The following is a 13,497-nucleotide window of genomic DNA, read 5'->3' as shown; positions in this document are numbered from 1 at the left end:
TGATATCCCATGCAGTTCACCCACAGTGTGTTGTATGTGCCCGTGTCTAGGAAGTGTAGCACAGAGACTACCTTGAGCAAGGGGGGGTGGCTGTTTGGATATGTATCAGGCTGACCAGGTCGTCATGGATCAGGTTCACTATGAAAGTGATGGTGTCCCTGTCTAGCCGGTACAGGGTGTGGATCGGGTTTTGGCTCAGGTTGAAAGGTGTGGTCCTTTTGCGTGGTATTGTTGGCTGCCTAGGCTGAAACCAGCTGGACATTGTGGTTTTGCTGGGCAATGATGGCCCTCCTTCTCCTCAAGCACCTACGCCGCATCCTCTGCCTCCCTGCCTCATCAAGTAATAGGCCTGCATGCAGGGTCTCCAGCTCCAGTACTGCTACTGCTAGCATGGTAGTGTTGGAAGGGGTGTGGGGTGTGCAAGTGGTCCTTTTGTGCTTTTGCAGTGCTCATTTGAGCCACCTGGGCTGATTCTGGACACATGTGGCATGTTTCTACACACCTGACTCTAGTTAATGCCTGTTCTGCGATGCTGGTGTTTCCGGTGCGCTGTTCGCAGAGCGACCAGCATGTCCATGCCAGTGTTTGTGTCTGCATGGAGCTCAGAATGTGCCCTTACTAAAGCCATGCTGGTGTCTCAGGCACTGCAAACGCGTCTCTCCACAGATTCCGGGTACAGTGTTGCCAGATATGGTGGATCACTTGCGGTGACCGTGTTAGCGGCATCACAACTCAGACTATGACGGACCAGAAAAAGGTGCCGGTACGGAGCGAACAGCAACACTATTTCCAGACCGGCATACTTGTAATGAAGCCCAAAGTCTTAGGAAGGGTCAAATCCTCTGTTGTAGATTGACAGTCTGGGGTGAAAGGTCCAAATCCTTATCTAAAAATATGGGTTCTTGAGTCCCATTGAGACAGTGTCCAAGAAAGTCACTCACAATCTGAGTGAGTTAAGGAGTCCCTGGGCACTTATTTAGTTGTGGTGTGGTCTGGTTATTCAAGACATTGGTCATTGCTAGCTGTCTCTATTTTAGCTGTGTCACCTCCGTAGATGGTCAGATGGCAGTGGTCATTGAACCCTCATGTCATCAGGGGTCCTCATTGGGCAAGTGCTCTAGGAGTCTCCTAGCTTTGACTTTCCCACCTGGGAAAACTCAAGTAGGTTGTCCCCCCAACACAGGTTGGTCTGAGTAGAATGTTCTCCCCTGTACTTGAATACTAACTACAGTTTCTTGGTGTAGTGTTGATGGCCTGCTCACTGCCAACAATAATCATGGTAAACAGCTCAATCACCAGATGAGAGAAGCCTCACTGTGTGATCAGAGTGGATGGAAATGAGACCAAAGTAATAGCCGACTCTGGACCAGACTTAACGATAATACCCATAAGGAAATGGTAGGTCGAAGTGAAGTCGATTTGATAAGGACAAAGCACTGACCCACCGGGTTTGGGGTGCCACAGTATGTCTGCTGGGCTACTTTTACTGGACTAAATAATTCAAAGGTAGACAGATGGATACAAGAGTGTACTTTTCGGAGGGGGTCCTGCAGTACTGGTGTGGGATGGTCAGGCAAAGTTGAACATCAAGCTGGATTCCAGCACAGAAGATCAAGTACTCGCCATAAGATCAGGAGGAGAGTCGTTGTCAAGGGAAGAGTACCCAAAGTTCTTTTCAGAAGGGCTAGGAAAGATAAAGAATTACGTAGACAATATTAATCTGAGGCATGGTGAAGTGCCAATTAAACATAAGGTCAGACCGGTTCTTCCGACGGCGTGAAGTGCATTGCAAGAGAACCTCAAAAGATGGTCAAGGAGGGCACACTCGAGAAAGTGGAGTCATCAGAGTGGCTAAGTCCAGTGGTAATAATTACAAAGCAACAATCCGATGACATCAGAATTTGCATCAACCTGCACAGTCTAAACTTAGAAATGATAACAGGCGTGTTGCTGAGCATCAACAAACTAATTTTAATGATGAAAGAAGAAAAGTACTTCTCAATATTTGACATGTGGGACTCATATCACTAAATAAGACTGCATAAAGAATTGAGACCATTAACACCGTTCATCACCCCATTTGGCACCTACCATTTCACCAGAATGCCATCTGGATTGTCCTCTGCAGCCTCAGTGTTCCAAAGGATGATGGACTCTCTTTTGCGCAACATTGGATATGTGTCGTACTTCCAGGATGACATCCTCATCTATGCAGAAGATGAGGAAACTCATGATATCGTGGTGAGAAATGTGCTGAAAATACTGCAAGATGCAGAAGTGAAGATGCGATATGAGAAGTGCATGATCAAGGCAACGGAGGTGGAATGCTTAGGCTACTAGATATCACAAGAAGGAATCAGTCCTAAGAAAAATCTACTGCAAGCTATCGTAAAAGCCCCAGTGCCAACCAATAAGGAGTAACTAAAATGTTCCTAGAATTAGCAGAATACTATGCAAAATGTTTACCTTGCTTCTCTGAAACAACGGAGCTGCTAAGAGAATTACTAAAGAAAGGGGCAGAGTATGAATGGCAGGTGGAACAGAAGCGAGCGTTGGAAGAAGTTAAGCCATTAATAGTGGAAGCCCCAAGCCTGCGACCATTCAAACTGATGTGGAAAACCTACATTACCATCAATGAGAGTGCATGCGGGCTAAGGGCGACTCTTCTGCAAAGGAGAAGAGACACAGAACATGTAGTGGCATTTGCGTCCAAGGCACTGTCGGAGGTGGAGAAAAACTACTTCACAGTGGAGAAAGAGATGTTGGCATGTGCCTGGGCAGTGGAGTACTTAAGGACATACGCGTGGAGCATAAAATGTCACCTAGTCACAGATCACAAGCCGTTGGTGCATATGCTGAGCCCAGGTGGCCCGGAAATGTCTATGCCAATATTGGCGAGGATAGCAGCAAAGCTACAGGAACATACATACAAAATTGTGCACATCCGAAGCAGGAAGAATGCGCAAGCTGACTGCTTGTCCCACCTACCGGAGCAAAGAGGTAAAACTACAACTTTCCTTGAAGACGAGTGTGTAGTGGCATTGTGGGATACCTGAACAGTAAACAATTCATGGAGATTCTTGAAGTACATTGGCTAGAAGAATCGGCCAGAGGTGAAGTGGTGATACAAGTAACTAGATCGGTCAAGGATGGATGGCCGAGCGAAAGAGCCATTCCGGAAGGGTTGAGACTGTGCTGGAAGGTGGCAGAGGAGATCTTCAAAGTGGATGGGCTGCTGCAGAGGTGTGATCAAGTGATGCCTCCAACATCCATGAGGAAGCTAATTCTATATAGAGCTCATTCTGTACACCTAGGGAGTACTACGACGAGGTGCAGGGTAAGGGAGTCACACTGGTGGCCCTGCATTGACCAGGACATTTGAATGATGATGGATAGATGTCATGAGTGCATACAAGGATGCTGAAAGGTTGAAAGTAAGGCAAACGCCTTTGATTCCCACAGAGTTTCTCGAAGGGGTATGGCAGAAATTAGGGCTTGACTTCATAGGACTGTTAGAAGCCATTACAATTGAGCACAGATGCGGAGTTGTGATGGTTGACTAACTATTCAAATAGGTGGAGGCAAAATGTGTGTCTGACATTACCACGGCCACCTTAGTGAATGTTCTCACATCTGTCTTTCAAAGGGAAGGGTTACCTAAAGAAATAGCGGCAGACAATGGAGTTCAGCTCACGGCAAATTAAATGGTGAAATTCCTCAGAGAAAACAACATCAAGCAGATAAAAGCATCTTTGTACCATACCCAAGTCAATGGGCTAGTAGAACGGAAAATAGGTTTATAAAATGAGCCCTACAGCTTGCCATGGCATCAGGCATGGACCCACACAAGATGGTGAAGAAAGCAGTAGCCGCTCACAGGCCGACACCCGATGGAATCACGAATGTGGCGCGGTTTCACATGCTGAGAGGCAGGAGGGTTGCGTCCACCCTAGTGCCACCATGCTTATCGAAAGTGAAACAAGATGAGTCTATAAACATGGAGGATGTGATGTGGAGAATCAAGAAGAGCCAGGACCACATTCATTTATAGTATGATAACCGTAGAGCTGCACAGAGAACAGAAGTAGAAGATGGAGATGCGGTGAAAATGTGTTTGCCCGCACAAAAACCAAATGACGGGATCCCGGTACAGTCAACCCATCAAAGTGTTGAAAATGGGTACCAATCATGTATGTACGCAAGATGTGAAATGATGGAACCTAGAGAGAGTGGCGATGTTTGAAAGGGACTCCCTGCTGAAAACGGGTCAGCACATCAAACGCAAGCACCCCAAGGGAAAGTGGCAGGTAAGGAAAGGAGCATCACCATAGAGGAGAGTGGACTGGGTATGGCAAGTGAGGCAAGAGAAGAGGAGAGTGAGATGAGGAAAGAAGATATACATGGAGAAGGCAATGCTGTGACAGCATCAAGGAGCAAGGAAGAAGAAGCAGGAGAACTTTCACTCAAGGTATGGACTGAGTCAGGGAGGCCAGAGCATGAGAGAAGGAGGCCTGTAAAGTACCAAGACTTTGTGATGGAGTAGGACCATGCTGCTCTAGAAAAGGACGTATGTGGAGACGTGGTCTTGCAAAGAGTGGCTGCCGCCATCATCTCGCAAGATTTTGCATTGTCACGAGTGACGAGTAAGCGTTGCAGTTCAGCGCACAGAGATGCAGTGAGATATCGCACCCCTGTGCTCTTCCTAATCAAAAACTCAGTAAGATGTACCCAGGCTGTAGTTGAACTAGAGTCTTACATAGATAAATAAAGACAGTGAATGTAACTAGTCCTATGAGTGTATGATTGAATATGCTGAGGAGTAAATTAAAGACATAAGCATCAACTGAAGGTGTTGGGTCATATGTTAAGGCACAACAACCTTGCTCTGCTGCCAAGTCCACTGGAACTGGAGTATCCAATTCTACCACTCAGTCTGGCAGGTTCATAGGGAATTAGCTGCTATCTGTTCATTCAAGGGGAAGTGTCGTGCACAGTTGCATGCCAAGTTTGAGTGCTTGATTGCTGGCTTAGCCATGTGTTTTGATTGGAGCGCCAGTCCATGTTCCATATCAAGCGTTGTCTCTCGAGGGCGCCACCCTGGGAATCTAGCCCAGTGCATGAACCTGCAGAGCACGGGCAGGCCAAGCAGGGCATGCTTCTGTTTCAGATACAGTCTGAGTGCATGCCTGTGCTTGGCAGTCACCAGCACCACACATTGGTCAAATTGTGTTCACTTTCAATGGGTAGGTATTGGACAATGCACAGACCTACCTCCAACCAGCAGTGGAGTCCTTAATGGCGAACATTTAATCTATCAAGAGCCTCTCAAACATTAGAGACTGTATGTAGGAGACAGAGCTGGCCTTAGGTGGGGCAAGCCGGGCGACTGCCCGGGGCGCCAGTAGCCCCCACCATGCCAGCTCGGGGGAGTCTTTCAAGGGATCCACAGAGCTGGCATAGTGGGAGAAGGCGCGGCAGGCGGGCGTTTGCTGTTAAATACGCCTGTGGCGGTGGGCGCATTTATGTGCCCCTCCGCCGTTGGTGCCTTTAATGACAAAAGACGCCATTAGGCCCCCACCACGCCAGCATGGGGGAGTCTTTCAAGGGCTCCCCTGAGCTAGCATAGTGGCAGAAGGCGTGGCAGGCACCTCATTGTCATTAAATGCACCCGCTCCGGCGGGCTCATTTAATGACAATAGGGTACTGATGCGCCCTATTCATATCATTTTTTAAAAAAGCAAAAGTGGCCCATCCTGGCCCCACCCCCCTTTCCGCCACACCCCCTGTTAACCAGGAGCGTGCAGTGGGGGACAGGGGCGGCGCCAATTCGCCCAGGGCACTGCTGCCCTGAAGGGTTGCCCTGGTAGGACATATGATGTGGGGGTCCATTTGAGACTGAGTTACAGAAACCGGGATGTGCTCAGGAGGGGCGTGTGAACATGACATAGAGACAATGCCTGATGGTGCCCTGCACGGGTGGTATTGCTTGGCTGTGTCACAAAGAGCGCACAGATCAGAAATCTGTTTCAATTCAACATGTATAATGTCTTGACTAAGGCACAAGGAGATGACGTGATCCATCCAGAAGCAGAGTCCAAAGGCAGCCGCTCAATTTAGTCACTTGACCACATTAGCGAAGTGCCCTTTAACTCACCAAGGCACAGTGAGACTCCCTGTGAGCGATATCAATCAAGAAGAAGCAAAATACTTAAGTGAGCAAAATAAAAGGTACCCCTAAAACCCAACTTCTTGCCTCCTCTGGGAGAATGTATACCAAGCCACAGCAAAGGTTCAACCCGGGCCCATTCTCTCTGCAATCTTGAACATGGCGATTTCCGCGCACCAGAGGCTCCGTCTCCTCGGGAAAAAGAACCCAACACACTTTGGATTATTTTTGTCCTTAAAATAAAGAAAAGGGATGCGTACTTGGAAGAGACAATTTATTTTTCCTTTGTGGCGAGGTGACACTGTCCTGTTCCCACTTGATGTTTACAAGCGATGGCTTTATTGGAAAATGCTTGCATGAACAATGCCATTGTGCGCGTTTTACGGCCGCATGCCTGGAGAAAGGACACGTTGTACGCAGCACTGCGTGTCACCAAGTCTGCTTGCGTCCCAGTCGCCCTGCTCCCCCCTGTGCGTTGCTCTTTTACCCGTTATGCTGTCTCTCTTTCGGCTGCTATGTAGATCTTCCGCCTTGCTTCTTTTCGCAAGAAAAGGCCATTATAATTGCTACAAAATTGGTAGCTTCTGTCAGCAGTCTCACCAGAAAGGCCAATAACTGTATAACCAAGTAGTTGTACTGCGCCGAATCACCCCTGGACCGGTTTCAAAGCACCACATCCTTGCCCGAGGCCTATTGTGCCCCTGGCCGGGGTAACCAGGACCTTAGCCTACTGGGAGGAATAGCGTGAGGGCGAAGGAAGGGGCAGGAAAGGAGAAAAGAATGCAGTCAGAATAATACGGTCTTCCCGCTGAGATAGAATGACGTGCACTGGCGAGCAAGGAGCAAACGCCAGCTCTCCTTGGAAAGACTTCCTTTTCCAGTGCTCCTGACCCAGGTTCTAAATTCCAGCGGGAAATCGGTTTGGGCGGGAAGTATGGAGTGGTGAACAAATAACTCACAGCACAATGAGCAGCACTTGTTACAGGCGAGGATATGTTTTATTGTTCTCAAATGTATTCTGTGCATTGAACGAACTGCTGGGGCTCACTGAACTTCCGAAGAGCAAAATCCATTCAGGTTTTTACAATGACCAAAAGAACCTGGAAATATTCTCGGGTGTCATGTATGTAGCCATGCCAACAGCCTTGGAGCAGGGCAGATGCCATGCGCCATGGGGCTGGCACCCTGACCCAGGACATTCAATCTTTCATCCTCCTGAGGTCAATAAATGGAGTACCACGAGTGGGTAATAACTATGAGACCTATCATTACAGAGCTTAGAAGCTGAAGGAAACCTGCATGAAGCACTACGTGAATCATCAAATCATTGTCATAATGACATTTTTTTTGTTCTCATACTTATTCACTGGGGACATCCTGAAGGGTTGCCTTTCTGTCTGGGCGCTTTACAAGCCCACCCCTGCTGCTGGGGGTCTTAATGAAGCACTCATGAAAGGAATCCGGACTTTCACAAAGCCAGCCTGGCCAGAAATTACTTGCAATGGCCACCACAAATGTTCAGTTACAGCCGCGGTCTACTTACATTTTCAAAACTATTCCCAGCTTTTTTAAGACTTACCTTCCAGAATAGCCAGCGGATTCATGTGCCTTCTGCCATCAACCTGTTGTTTTTGTTTGCAGGTTTTAAACCTCGGTTGACCAAGCCTCAGTAAGCGCTCTACACTGAGAAAAAAGGTCATTGCTGTGGTGGGTTTAAAAAAGTAATCTCTCTTCCACCAAAAGCAATATGTGGAATGGTGGATGAAGCACATGACCTGTCATGCCTACACTTCAGGCATAACTTCCTCCACTGCACCCTCTCATGCCTCGGCTCTCCACTCCCTGCCTACTCTGTTTGTACATAATCTGTATATTCCATATTGGACTCCACAGCAATGCAACCTAGCTGTTAAATCGACGGTTTGTGCATACTCTGGATATTCTGGATATGCTTGCATAGTATTGTTTTTGCTGTTTGACTGCATAGCATTGCAACCCAAGCCTAGAACGTTTTGTTTGTACACATTTTGCACTTTTTGTATATATTTTCACCACAATGTAACCAAAACTGAAAACCTTCTTGTTGTTGTTGCCTTCTGCGCCTTGATACTCTTGGGTCTGGCGCGCATTATAAAAAATAAAACAAACAAACAAAACAAATATTATCATCCGCATGGTTATAATACATCATTATTATTATTATTAACAACAATAAATATAATAATTATTATTTGTATCATAGTAGTACTATTATTAACAATACGTATAATACAATATAGCGTTATTTTTATGATAGCATTATTATTGGCATTATTATTAATAACAATAAGTATTATCATAATAATTTGTTATAGTAGTAGGGTTATTAATAATACATGTAATACAATATGGCTTTATTTTTATCATAGTATTATTATTATTACTATTATTATTATTAGAGTAATGTTACTAATACTGTTGTGAAAAAACATATTGTGTTCGCCGATTGAAGCTTTCCAAATAAACGCCAGAAGAACTGGGAGCAAATATTCGCCAGATTACAAACCCATCATATCTGAAGAAAATAGAAATAATGCCCTCTCGCCGCCACAGTCATTAGCGATGAGCTCTTCTGCTGTTTCCTCCACCTCTATCATTAACTTGCTGGAAATTTGTTTCCTCAAGTGTGTTACAAGTTGCACCTGCTGCTCCCCAGGGTTTTGGGAGCGAAACAAAAGAATCAAAGGACAATTATTTTTTCTTAGATGATTTAACATGAAGCAAAGCACCGTGCCCCCGCTCCGAGGTGGAACCGGCACAGCAGCGGCACCGGTGCCAACGACTTACTGTATGCGGGCATCCATCGGGGGAGGGCGGAGGGGGAGTGGCGGCTGGGCAGGTGCTGCCAACATGGTGATATCCTACTTAATTGGCAGAGGGAAGGCTCTGTGTGAGCATGCAGGGGACCGCCACTCTCAGCTCAGAGAGCCCTTCTTTCCATCTCCTACTCTTCAACTCCTGCAGGTTGGATGCAATCGATGGCCGCCCGCCAAATTTTTCCTAATGCTGTGCATGATTTTCGCTCTGCCGGGCCAAAAATAAAAAAAATAAACAGAATAGGTTGTAATTACATTGCCAGGTCCTGCCCTCTCTTTTTACTGAGTAGCAGGCACCAAATGTTTCCCTTTCGAGGTAAGAATGCAGCAAACTACCTACTGAGGTGCATGTTCAACGCAAATTACGGTGTGTGCACTACTGTGCGCAATCAGAAGCACATCTAATGTGACAATAAAGGACTGCCCTGCAGAAACATGTGTACCAAACTACTAATTTCACCTTAGACCAAAACAACGAGGGCAGCCTGAGATCTAAGAGGAGGCCTATCCTAAACGTCTAGTAGTGAATCAGGACACCAACGCTAACGGGCCGAGTGATGAAACACAGAATACAATTCAGGGGTCTGCAACCTTTGGCGGTCCAGATTTTGGGACTACAACTCCCGTTATCCCTAACCAACATAGTCAATGACGAGATATCATGGGAATTGTAGTCTGAAACATCTGGAGAGCCAAAGGTTGCAGACCCCTGGAACACATGTTAGCAGGAATGAAGCGGAACCCCAGCATGTAAACTAAACGTGCCACACAGCACCCAGCTCTGCATGACAATCAACACACTCGATCAGGGCAAAGAACTAGAGGGTGTATGTGTTAGTAGAGCCACCTCATCCGCTAGCCCTCGCAACAGAAAACAAACACCAAAACACTGCATCTTTGCAATCAATTTACAGACCTCAATCCCGGCAAATGCATAGCGGCTCCGCAGGCACACAAGGCTCCTTTCTGGATATAAATGCCTCCATGTTCTAGACCCAAAACACCTAGAAACAGACCTGCATGCAGTGCTCATGGTACTCTCCGTACACACGTATCAGCACAAGAGCAAAGCTGTCTTGTGGCTGTTGCTAGGTCTGGAAAAAATCCCGGGCTATGCTAATGTCGGGACTGTCAGGCCTCGGGGCTAGCTAGCATTTTGGTTGTAACCCCTAAGTTTCTATCCGGGGCTACAACCAAAAGACCTGGGGCTCTAGCCCCCTTAGCTCCCCCCAGCAACGCCTAAAAATACCAAGATTATAGCATAATAACATAAATCGAACATACTCGAAGGCATACAGCATAAAGTCATATGTTATGGCTACCAGTGGGTCGCTGCAGTGGACAGGTAATCACCACAGCACGGCATAATGCCAGGAGCCTGATTCTTCCAGTGCCAGGCTCCAGAAGGGCAGATTGTGTGGACCCTGTCACACACCCTGTTTGCATGTACACTTGGTATTTGTGGTACATCAGGAACATTAAACACTCAATGTGACAACCTATGGCAGAGTTGCTTTCAAGCTTGGGACAAAAGGCTCCCTAGAGCCACTTCTTTGGATTTTTAAATGATCCCACCCTTTGGAAAAACTGAGCTTTGGAATAAGCGTTTAGTCCACCTTGGTCATCCGGGCAATGCAAAGAATGATTGGCCAACTGGGTACTAATGGAATGTCAGCGGCTGTGCAAACAATCCACTTCTTTCCCATAGCTTCGCCATGATATATTCAAGTCACAGGTTTACGTGGCCCAACTGGTGTTACTGGAGTGACAATGACTAATATTGATGTGATAGAGTTTTAACAAAGGGTTCTTGGATGGTGCATTTTTAATATCACCTTACTGAGTTTCCCTGTGTACCTTGCATTCGCATAAGGCCACATCTGTATGTTTAATACTAAGTGAATGTTGTCACATGCCTGGCTTATCTTTCTCTTAGTGAATGGCATCTGAGCTTTGCAGCTCAAATCACAAGCTTCAAAGGCAGGAAAGATGGTGCCACCTGCATGCTTTGCAATTGACGCCCTCACAATAGCATTGCTTATTTGCTCAGCTATCACGATTGAAGCAAATCTACAATTCAGAGGACACTTTCTTTTCAGGCATCCACAAAACTGTGTGCATCGCTTCTTATATCAGTATCTCTATAAATTGCAATATTTTGGGTGCAATTCATTTTTTTTATTTGGACTCTATTGACAATTGTCCTTCTTTAATGTTTAGCGCAAAGGAGCACACACCTTCGCTAGCACAGTGCCCTTAAATCTGGCAAAAAATTAAGTGGAGTGGGTGCATGTGTGTGTGTGCATGCGTGCGTGTGTCAGCGTGTGTGGGGGTGCACGAGGGAGTATCTATATGATTGACCTCAGATAGGTCCACTTACATTATTTTTTCAATTGCTTTCATAATACATGGTATTTGTACAGTGCAATCTCATCATTGACAAAGCCTCTTGGCAACCATGGATTTGGTGAAAATCAAGACTGCAATCTGCCCCGTGTGGATTTCCCACAAGCAAGTTTTCGGAGGAGGGGCCGAGAAATGTAGCCTTCCTTATAACCAAAATGTGATATGCAGTGCAGGCCTAGTCCCATTGGGTGGTCAAGCTTCCACCACACCTGGGTGTCATTTGTCAGTGTGAGCATGATTAGCAAGGGATAGGAGCAGGGCTGGCAAGGTGTATGGGTACAGAGCACATCAGAAATGACAGTAGTTTTGGCTACATAGCAGATTAGAACTGACAGCCTCTACTCTCAAGGTGATTGAAGCATTGCATGACAGATGAGTGCCATTTGCCAATGTGGCTCTATTTCCTCGGCATAATCGGATTCAGTACAAACATCGACACCTGAGTGTTGTTTCCCTGCGTGAGCTTGTCTGCACTGGTTGATTTGGTTTTGCACTCTTTCAGGAAACCTGAGTTTCTTTTTTCTTTTTTGTTGTTGTTGTATTGTTAATGGTACAAAGCATACCTTTACAATATTGCATATACAGATTATAAGAAGAAAAACATCAACATTTAAAATATGTGAAACACATTAAAGGGGTTAACAACCCTAATACCTATCCTCCCAACGAATCCGTATACATAGCATATTCTAAAAACCCTCCCTACTTAATTAAATGGCGCTTAAACAGTTCAAAAGCGAAAGGATTTCACTATATGAGTGACCACATAATAAATAAGACCATAAAACCTCACTATCTATAAAATTAGAATGATAAATAAGGTGTCTAAATATAACAGTCATTTAAAATGAGCATATTACCACAAGAAGTTTTAGTGTGTCCAAACTATTAGCTTAATTGCAGAACCTATACTTTAACAGCTCCTTTGGTAAAATGTTCCTTCTAACCAAGACTTCCCTTGATAAGAGGATATTTAACCGGACCCTTAAAAACACATTGCGTCCTTTCTTATTAGGAAATAAGCTTAGGTATTTTGGAAGGATGCCAACCTTTTTGTGTTCATATCTCAGGTGTTTCATTGACAGGTATTAATGAAAATTCTCCGTTGTTTCACACCAGTTTAACCCATACCAGACTTTTTTAATAACCTTTAATTTTGATGGAATATCTTTCACTGTATAACCCGGTTTCTGCACAATTTTAATACAGAACTTCATAAATTCTGTCAAAGTTCGATTTGATCCCTTTTCCAACAGGAACCCCATATCCTTGTATAGACAATTTGCCCTTGGATCAATAAACTTCCACATTAATGAAAGATATTTTCAATCTAGTCTGGCTCCAAGAGAAATTAGACCCAATTCATATCTTAGACAATGTATCGGCACACAACTCGGGATATTCAGGACTCTTCTCCAAACTATGGCTTCCAGGTAATCTATGTTGTCATACACCCATTGTTGCACTACCACCAAACCATATAAAAGCTTTGATATCACTTTAACCACATAGAAGAGGGCCAGACATTTAACAGAGTATTTCCCAAATTTCCTATTTACCAGACACATCTGTAAGATAAGCCATTCTGGCTTTTTTTCAAGTAATCAAACATCCTCACCTTTGGGGGCTTACTAAAATCTGGGAATCCTAGATATATAAAATTGTCCAACACTTGCAATTTTTGTTTGTTTAAAAACCAAGAATAGTTTACTGATGTTTTAAGACCACTAAAATCCAATATCCTAGTTTTCTCTGAGTTGATGGCTAAAATGTTTCTCTTACAATAGATGATAAATGCAGTAATTAATTTCTGCAAATCCAATTTAGTATAATCAAACAACATAACGTCGTCCACATAAACCATCCAAAACCACCTAAATGGGCAATTCTCTGTGATGCAAAAGCCACTGTGGAAATCTCCTCTTCCAACTGTGGCAGATACAGGTAAAAAAGGCAGGGGGCCAAAATCCACCCCTGCCTCAAACTTGTATCCGTCTCAATTTCCCTAAAACAGGAGTGCCTCATTATTGAGCCTCACCTGAATATTTGTCTTAGAGTCTAAGAGGACAA

This window comes from Ambystoma mexicanum, chromosome 5q (assembly GCF_040938575.1).
Source record: "Ambystoma mexicanum isolate Mex_15411 chromosome 5q, UKY_AmexF1_1, whole genome shotgun sequence".
NCBI classification, from domain to species: domain Eukaryota; kingdom Metazoa; phylum Chordata; class Amphibia; order Caudata; family Ambystomatidae; genus Ambystoma; species Ambystoma mexicanum.
Note: the sequence above shows the minus strand (reverse complement) of the source record.